The sequence below is a fragment of the Vombatus ursinus genome, unplaced genomic scaffold (genome assembly GCF_900497805.2).
Source record: "Vombatus ursinus unplaced genomic scaffold, bare-nosed wombat genome assembly UNPS02003292.1, whole genome shotgun sequence".
NCBI lineage: Eukaryota > Metazoa > Chordata > Mammalia > Diprotodontia > Vombatidae > Vombatus > Vombatus ursinus.
This window is the reverse complement of record NW_020943070.1, coordinates 15,148,639-15,158,959: the sequence shown is the minus strand read 5'-3', so window position 1 is coordinate 15,158,959 and position 10,321 is coordinate 15,148,639. Positions and strand designations below refer to the sequence as shown.

The window sequence follows — 10,321 nt, the reverse complement described above, 5'->3', positions numbered from 1 at the left end:
AAACATTTGTTCAGGCCCTCCTATATGCATGATACTTTTCTTGATGCTGTGGAGAAAAGGAAAGATCATTGCCTTAAAGGAAGGAAGATGAGACATGTGCACAAATATTAATTATATGCAATACAAAGCCACATGGGAAAAATACCATGAGAAGTACAAACACAAAATAGAAAAACATTGTGGGATTTATTCCATTCAGCTAATAGCTGGTGCTAATATTAATATTTAATTTGTGCCTCCAAAGTACTGGGTTAACAATTAAAATCCCAATGATTAATCCATCAACAATCATTTACTAAATATTTACTATGTATCAGGCACTGGTTAGTGTAGGAGACATTTGATAATGCAGAAAAGCAGGAAAAAACAACTTACCTCTGCCGTAGAAGAAACCTCACAGAATATTCTTTCCTAGGTGGATAGACTTCACACTGTAATTGTCAGCCCTCTCAAACTGCATAATATTATTCATATGGATGATAATTCACCTTCTTAAAGTGCTTTATCATTTGCAAAGTGATTCTATCACAATAATTCTGGGAGATAGGTAGTATGGCTTATTGTTTCCATTTTACAGATGATCCAACTGAGGCTCAGAAAGGTTAAGTGATTTGCCGATAAATAACATTTGGAACCAAGACTCAAGCCCAAGTCCTCTGCTTTTAAATCCAATGTTCTTTCCATTATATCACACTGCCTAATGAAACGGGAAAAGAGAGGCAAAGCCAAGAAGGTGGAATAAAGGAAACATTTTAGTGAAACTCTCCCAACCTCCCCCTCTAAACAACTTTTAAAATAATATATCAAATCAAATTCTTAAGTTGCATAACCAGTAAAATTTGGTCGGGGTGAGACATTTTTCCAGCCCAGGACAACTTAAGAGGTCAGAAAGAGAGGTCTGAGGCACTGAGGTAGGGGTTAGTTGGAAGCACATGTGGAAGCAACACCAGCTGTTGGCCTGGGAGGCAGAAGTGGTGGCAGCAGCAGTAACTGGAACTCTCATTGCCCAGAGATGGTAAGAGATTGAACACCTGGTCAGAAAAAGATTCCAAGGGATCCCTGTGCTAGCACTTGGCACAGGACCAGGCACCATTTGGCAACTTCATTGCCCATTACTAAGTTTTGAGTCACACTTTCAGGGTAAAGAGGAGTGCTTATAGTCACAAGGAAGCAGGGGCCATAGTTCCAGGTCACAGTTCCAGGGAGGAGAGGAATTGTGATTGTGAGAGAGCAGGGGTCCTACCTGGGTAAGGACCAGAACACAGACTAGGAGAGCAATGATCACACCTCTTCCCACGTCATACCAGCCTAGAAAGAAGCGTGGAAAACTCATAGGCCCCCAACTATGAAAACACTGAGTCAAAAAGCCTCAAACCGGAACCCACTTCCCCCACTCCAGAGGTTAGCAGAGCCTAACTCTAACAGAGTTCAAGATCAAGAAATAGACTGAAAAACGAGCAAACAACAAAAGGAGGAGGAGAAGGAGGAGGGGGAAGGGGAGGAGGAGGAGAAGAAGAAGAATCTAACCATAAAAAGCTGCTATGGTGATAGGGAGGCTCAAAAGTCAGAAGACAGTAATGTAAAAATGTTTACAAACAAGACCTCAAAGAAAAATGCACATTGCACAAGCTCACCAGTTTTTCAAAGAAAGAATTTTTATGACTAGTATTAATTTGGCATATAAATTCTTATGGTCTAAGAATTTGGGTTCATTCCATAAACATGCATTGCTCTTTTTTTTGGACGCAGCTTTTTTAAAAAATTTAAACAAGTAAATATCAGTACCAGGTAGAAAATCTTGTTTGAATGAAGTTTGCTTTCTCTTTTCTCAAACTTGGTAAATGTTAGGTCAAGTCTACCTTGTACTGGCATGTAGGACCTAATCTTCAGTTTTGTGTTAAAGGAATGGAAAATAGGGCCCATGAGGAATAGTAAAAGAAAACTTGGATTCTTTAAACAATAGAGAAGGTTAGAAAGTGGATTAATAAAATTCTGTAAGCACACACAAAGTTATATGAAGAAAAGTGACCTGCTTGTTATAGTTACTGAGCCCCAAATGTCAAGGAAATGGGCTCAGACTGCCACAAAAGGAATTTAGGTGAGCTAGAAATCTAAGGAAAAAGTCCCTGCTATGGTTTTTTAGCACTGGCCTGGATTATCAAAGGATTTTCCTTCTCTGGAGAACTTTGATATTAAAATGGAACTTCAAAATTTGTCTGGGAAGTCAGAGGCATGAATACTTCCCTTTCATACTTATGGATTGCAGATTAAAACTGGGTTGATCATAAATTGAAATACGCCTTTCCCTAATGACCTAACTAGCCAGATTCAAACCAAATGGCAGATGCAAATAGGCAGATAGTGGAAACGAGATGTATGGATACTGTGTGGCAGAATCAGGGAATTTGTTTTAATCAAGAAACATTTTGCCATTTTGAGACAATTTCACTATTTCTTAGAATAGAAATGAACCATTTTAAACAACAAATCTAGGAATCAGCCCAGTTTCAGGGCCTGAAAGAAATAACTGTGTTAAAATCAATCAATAGGCATTTATTAAGTATCTGCTCTATTACGGTCACTGTGCTCAACCCTGCAGATACTGAGACGAAAGTGACACAGTTGCTGCTTTCAAGGACCTTCCATTCTAGTGGGTATGGGAAAACTTAATTGCATTCTTCGAACCTAGTTCTACGTGACTGAGAAAGCAGATCTGCTGCTTAGGGACCAGAGTTGTATAATGCTTAACTCAGGACCTAGGTTATGCTAACCAGAAATCCAAGATGAAGTAAGGAGTTTTCTCCTGATATCCATCTGGAGCTGCCCATGTGTCTTAGCTGGAAACTGTTTCTGTGCTGGTCAATCAGCTACTGTTTCCTTGTTTCTTTGTTTGAACCCTATGTAATGTGTAACTTACAGACCTTTGGGGATAGTGGGCCACCCCTTTTTCAATTCTCCTGTCTGCCAAATGACTTAATAAACTTCTTTCTAAGATATCTCATTTCTAGGTTTTGTTCACTGCCACATCATTGGAGAGACAACATGTACATGTGAGTATAGACAGAATGTATAAAAAATTGAAGTCATTTGGGGAAGGAGGGCACCAGTAGTGGCAAGATTAGAAAAGCCTTCATGGCTCTTCCTTCTCCTCCTCCTCCTTCTCCTCCTCTTCCTCATCGTCACCACCATCATCTTCCTCCTCTTCCTCCTATTGCTTCTGCTGCTGCTGCTTCTCCCCCCCCCCTTGTCTCCCGTTTCCGTAGATTGAGCCATCCTGGTGCCTCTTTTGGGAAGCAGCGGCTGGACTGGCATATGACAAAATGCCGAAGGAAGGAGTCAAGATTGAAAACAATGACCACATTAATTTGAAGGTGGCAGGGCAAGATGGTTCGGTGATGCAATTTAAGATTAAGAGGCACACACCACTTAGTGAACTAATGAAAGCCTATTGTGAATGACAGGGCTTGTCAATGAGGCAGATCAGATTCCAATTTGATGGGCAACCAATCAATGAAACAGACACACCTGCACAGTTGGAAATGGAGGATGAAGATACAACTAATGTATTCCAGCAGCAGACAGGAGGCACTTACTAAAAATAAAACATGCAACTCCACTCCAGAATTGTGCTCCCAAGGAAAACAATACATTCACAATTAGAAAACCAAGATTTGGTTCATCCACATCCTGATGACTGCGGTATGGTTTTCTCTCTTCTTTGATTCCCTTCCCCCATTCCTTTATTGTACGTAAAGTAACTTGTGTATGTGCACAGGCATAATGCATTTCTTTTTAACCAAACGGCCAATGGTATGTTTTGATCAACATCAAATGGAGATGGGGAGGGGAAAAAACAAACTGGTTCTGTGAAAATATCACTTTTCTCCATTTGTGGCATGCTCGTTCAACTTTTATCTTTATATTCCAGTAAGTTATTTTGCTTTCACTGTTTAACAAACACACACACACACACACAAAATTTCAATGTTTTTCTTTCATCATTGTAAAACCAAGGATGATTTTATAACTTTTTTGTACCTAGCTGTTACATGTGGGGCAATCTCTGTCTTTCAGTAGGGATAAATTACTATAAAGAAATTGATTCTAGATAGTTTTCCCTTCAAGACAAATATCTTGTTGTTTAAATAAACTTCTTGTTTAAAATAAAAAAAGAAAAGCCTTCATGTAGAAAATAATACTTAGGAATGTTCTGGTAAATGTTTAATAACAAGCTCTCCAGGGGGAAAATTGTGTGAATGACAAATATTTAAGCTTAATCTACACTATTGACATTTTCTCCATCACTTTCTAAAATCTAAACAATTAACAAAACAATAGATCAACCCCTAATTTACATCATTTGACCATTTCTAAGATATAAATGCTGACACTAAAAATTTACTAATTGGCTTATGAGCCAGTACAAGCTGGTTCTAACACACCACTGGTGGAGTGTCATGTATAAGGAACACCAGGTTTGCCGGTAGCATGTTTGAAGGGGAAAAATGTATATGAAGATTGGAAAGGGCCAGGTTGTGAAGAATTTTAAATGCTACCTTAGAAGCTCTTTTACAACAAGATGTCTCACATCCATATGTCAAAAATTATTCAAGAGTCTTTGAAAGAAATAACAGAAACAACCCTGTTAAATGACTCTTTGATCATAAACATCAGGCAAGTCATTAAATAGGGAAATATACATTTGCCAAAGGTGTTTGCCACTTTGATGGAAGAGATCTAGTGCAGAGTCCAAGAATAGGTGGATTCCCTATGGATGGTGAGGTCCTCCAATTGGCCATGTTTGCAGATGACATTGTGCTGGTTGCATTAAGCCCAGGAACAGTGTGGTACCTCACAGAAGATACTTTTATACAAGCAAAAGAGTTTGACCTGACCATCAACACAAGAAAGATAAAGACAATGAAGAATGTCTATCACAAAAATTATGATATGCGTTTGCAAGCTATCAAGTCTGTCCATCAGTGTGGAACAGCAGTACAAATGGTGATGATTTGGGCACAGAGTTGAACAAGAGGAAGAGAGTGGGCTGGATTGTTTTTGGGAAGTTGAAAAGCTCTTTCAGTTGACCCTAAGCTTCCTATGGAAATATATATTTTTATTACTTACTTTCCATCAATGTTGCTATTTGGCAGCAAGACATGGAATAGTAATGCCTCCGAAGAACTAAAAGTTAATATCGAACAGAAAACAATGGAGATGTGCATGTGAATCTGATCAGGTTGTAACCTACGAACAATAAAGAACATCAGAGAACAGCAGCAAAAGATGTTATATCAAGGAAATGTAAATAGGTGAACTGGTCATATGTCAAGAGGTGAGGGATGACAGGTGAAGTCAGAGTGTTTTCCTTGTCTCCCTGACCCCACATATGTCACCAACAAGAGAGGATAAAGTGAGGAATGGTTCTGGCATATTGGATGGACTCCCTGTGGTGAGTTTATGTGAGGATATAGGACAAGAATCACACAGGATGGACAGGAGTTGCAATCTGCATTGGAGAAAATTTCCAAATCAATGAGATCACAGATCCCTGTGAGTATTTTAATTTTTAAAAATTTCCAAAAATGTATTTTTTGTGTAATTCTTTTGTGTAAATGTGTAATTTTTTTAAATTGCTTTTACTTTTCTGGGCCCCTAATACTCACTGTCGTCATGTTTTTGATAAGGAAATGAATGGACTATATTTATGATTTCATTGTTATAGAGAGCTCCTAGGAAAGGAAACTTCCCACCAATGCAGGTCAATACTTTCTCTGCAATTTACAGCTTGAGAGCATGGCCTATAAAGAGAAGCCTGAGAGGGTGGCTGGCCTAGAACCACAATGGTCAGTGCATGAAACTGGTGGGGCTTGCACCCAGGTCTTTGTGGTTTCAAGACTAGCTCATTATGCTGCCTCTCATAGTAAATAGTGTAGCCCACCATTTACAATAGTAAATATATGTGTGTATGCCCATATGAATATATCTGTGTGTATGTAGGTATACATATATATATACCTACACACACACACACACATATATATACCTGCACATACTACATATATATATACATCTATACACATATGTGTACCTATACACATATGTACCTACACACGCACACATATATATACACCTACAAACACATATAAACCTACACACACATACATGTATGTATACCTGCACATACATATTTATCTGTACTCATGCACACACATATATAACTATACACACAAAAACATGTACACACAGACTTCCTAAATGTTCAAATCTATCTTCATGACTTTCTGGTAGAGAGAAGGTTCTAAGTTCTTTTTCCAATTCTGTCACTGATATATTGTGTATCCTTGGGCAGATCATTATGTTTTCTGCTCTTCAATAGTCTTACTTGTAATGGCATTCATACTATTGATCCAGTTTAAAAAGGGTCTTAAGAGGAATGGGAGCAATTCTTGTCTAAACAATGCCGTCCAATGGGTGAAGTAAGGGTGAAAGACTCAGAAATAAAGTTCTATCATTTGCACAGAAAAACCCACATATGACCCTGGATCTAAATGATGTCTACTATTATGTGATACATTACATGATGCAATTCATTGCCACCGGGTTAGATGGGAAAGGAAGATAGAACACATCTCTAGATAGCTACTATAGAATAAGTGAAATAACACGGCCCCAAGAAATTTAAGCAGAACTGAACTCATTAAGGCCAAACCATAAAACAAGTAATAGAGGTACACCCTACATCTCACTGCCCCGGCCCATGTAGTTTCACAGTGATGTCATTTTGACATCACCATTACATGCCATCATAAGCATCTAGAACCCTGTAATCTACAATTTCCTTAGACCTTTCCTTCCTCTGTTTTCAATCTGGGCAGTTCTGTTTCACCAGAACCTGTGTTTTTAAGGATCCACTTAATGATTTAGGTAGAGCCTATCGAGTAAATATGTTTTCCTAATCAAAAATTAGAACATGATCTAGTAAAGAGTGATCCTTTTGCAAAATCTTGTTGGTTTCTTTTTTTCAAAATAGAGACTTTCCCCAGAACCAGGATATCTGATTTACATAGGCAACCCTCTACAGCATTACCAACAAGTGCTTGAAAGGAAAGGAAAGACAGACCATACTGATATAAATGAATAACAAGTCAACACATTTGAACACCTACTATGTGTAAGACCCTGTAGTGGGCCCTGCGGAGAAAGCAAAGATGCTTAAGATATTATCCTTTTGTGAAAGTTTATAGCCTAGTTTTTAAGATAAGACATAATGATGTGACAAGCTGAATAACAAGTTTTTTTTTTTAATTGTGCAAGACAACAATAGAAATGTCAGGAAACAGTGACTGATTGGTTGGCAGTTTAATTATATAGACAATAATTGCTACAGAAGTCCAGCAGAGGGAGAGATTACTTCACATTGGGGTAGTTAGGGAAGGATTTACTGACAATATGATTTGGGATGAGTCTGGAAAGATGCGTAGGATTTGGAAAGTCAGAAAAAGATAGAAGGCGGTCCAAGTAGTTGGGATGGCACGGGCAAACACTTAGAGGTAGGAGATCTTGAAGTATATTCAAGGGACAATAATTAAAGTAGTTTGACCCAAACAGAGAAATCATAGACAGTAGCAGTGAATAATAAAGCCAGATTGTAAAGGGTCTTGTTTGAAATTTATCCTGTTGTAATCTTCGCTGGGACAGGAAACATATCTTATTTAATTTTTAAATTACCCCCAAGCTTCTGTTCTGCAGATGTTCCTGTTTGTGCATGGTGATGTGGTGGTTCCATCGAGCCACAGAAAAATATAGAGCCTGCTCAGTGAGATTAAAGTTACTCAAAAGAGATCAGCCTAATGACACACACAAGAAAAACCTAGCACATTAAGAATGTATGTTGTCCAGATTGTAATGAGTCATCAAGACACCATATTAATCAATTAGCACATACACATTGGACAGGTGCTTTAGATGGACAGTGCTCCAGGTTCAGAATAGAATCAGAGATAAGGCTAGATTGCTTTGAGGAAATTGCTTAGTGTTTTCAATGCTACCAAGCTGCCTATCACCAAACTTCATTTTTTCAAAGCTTTATGACTGTGAGTCATGAAACATGGGCTATCTTGGAAGAATCAAAATTTCAGAGGAATGGAAAAACACCTGGTGAGTATAAAGAAACTACGGAATATTCAGAATATTGCTAACCATGACTCACATGGAGGAAGTAGTGAAAAGAGTTTAAGAATGTGTAGGCCCATTGATTAGGGAAATGTAAATCAAAACAACTCTGAGGTACCACATCACACCTATCAGATTGGCCAACACGACAAAACAGGTAAATGATAAATGTTGAAGAAGATGTGGGAAAATTGGAACACTAATGCATTGTTAGTGGAGTTGTGAAATGATCCAACCATTTTGGAGAACAATTTGGAACTATGCCCAAAGGACTATAAAAATGTGCATACCCTTTGACCCAGCAATACCACTTCCAGGGCTGTATCCCAAAGAGATCAGAAAAATGGGAAAAGGACACACATGTACAAAAATATTTATAGCAGATCTTTTTGTGGTGGCAAAAAAATTGGAAATTGAGGGGATGCCCATCAATTGGGGAATGGCTGAAGAAGTGGTGGTATATGAATGTAATGGAATACTATTGTGCTATAAGAAATGATGAGCAGGCAGACATCAAGAAAACCTGGAAAGACTTGTGTGGACTGATGCTGAGTGAAGTGAACAGAACCAGGAGAACATTGTACACAGTAACAGCCATGTTGTGTGATGACTAAGTGATAGACTTAACCCTCCTCAGCAATGCAAGGATCTAAGACATCTCCAAAAGTCTCATGATGGAAAATGCTGTCCACATCCAAAGAAAGAACTATGAAGTTTGAATGCAGGTGGAAGCATACTATTTGCTATTTTTTTTCTTCTGTTTTGTTTTGTTTCCTCTTTCTTGTGGTTCCTCCTATTGGTTCTAATTCTTCCTTACAGCATGACTAATGTGAAAATATGTTTAATAAGAATGCATATATAAAGCCTGTATCATATTTCATGCCATCTTGGGGAGAGGGAGGGGAGAGAGAGGGGGGAGGAAGGGGGTGAAAAATTTAAAACTCAAAAGTTTATGGAAGTGATTGTTGATAAATCAAAATAAATTAATAAAATTTTTTAAAAAATAAAAAAAGAATGTGTAGGCCCAAAAGAAAGGGAGAGTGGGGCATGACCAATTAGAAAACTAATTGTACTAGGATCTTTAAAGTATCCATATATGTAGAAGAAGTTCTCAGGTGCATTGCGTGGATCTATCATGGAGTTTTTATGGAATGACACAACTGGGACTTTCTTAGGATGAGAAAGTCTGTTTTCAGTCTACACTAGTAGAGATGGTACCTACATTGATAGAAGGACAAATTCAATAATCTCCCCAGCACCTACAACCACCATTGTTGAAGTAGGCCTCACAAGGCTGCAAGCCATTCTCAACAATTAAAACTATGCCAAAGTGGCTGCTTCAGGAGATTTAAGAAAAGGCCATATGTCAACTTCTCAGGCATGCTTAAGGGAGAATTCTTGTTCAGGGTCTGACAGAACTAAATGACCCCTGAGGCCATTTTTTATTTATATATTTTGGTTTTGAGAGGCAATGTGACATTGTGGATAGAGAGCTGGCCTCAGAACCAGGAAGATGTGGGTCAATTCAAAAGTATTTTTTGGGCATGGCCATCAAGTGAATAAAAATTACAAAATGAATGTCTGTGCCATAATGACCATGTGACTCTGGGCAGGTCACTTAACCTTTTAGTGCTCTAGGCCAGATGTGTCAAACACATGGCATTACTGCCTCAACATTTCCAAGTAACCTGAACCAGATTAAAATGTAATTGGGAAATCTTAACAAAATAAAAATACAAAAGAGCACAGATAATGTTAGTATGTGGTTTTCTAAGGTAGTATGAAGCTAGCAGGAATGCTTAAATACAGTTTAGTGACCCTGGTTTCTGAGTTTGACAAGACTGTTCTAGGCAATTCTCTCGGGCTGTAAATTGCAGACAAGGTGTTGCCTGGGATTGGTAAAGAAAGTTTACTCCTCTGGGAGTTCCCCATACCAATGAAATCATAGGTCTAATCCCAAACCTTATCTTTTCTTTTTATATCACCTATATTTCCAAATATATCTCTCCCTATGAGCCATCCCTTGTAACAATGAAACAGAAAAAAAAAAGCAATTCAAAAATTAACCAACACATAACCAAGTCTGACTCTATATGCAATGTTCCATACCCACTGTAACCAATCAGAGACTCTGGTCATCCCCGAG

At 38.3% G+C, this 10,321-nt stretch overlaps 1 pseudogene; it reads left to right on the top strand.

Moving 5' to 3' along the window:
• The first annotated feature begins 932 nt into the window (after positions 1-932).
• On the top strand, positions 933-3,596 carry LOC114050417 (annotated as a pseudogene).
• The last annotated feature ends 6,725 nt before the right edge of the window (positions 3,597-10,321 follow it).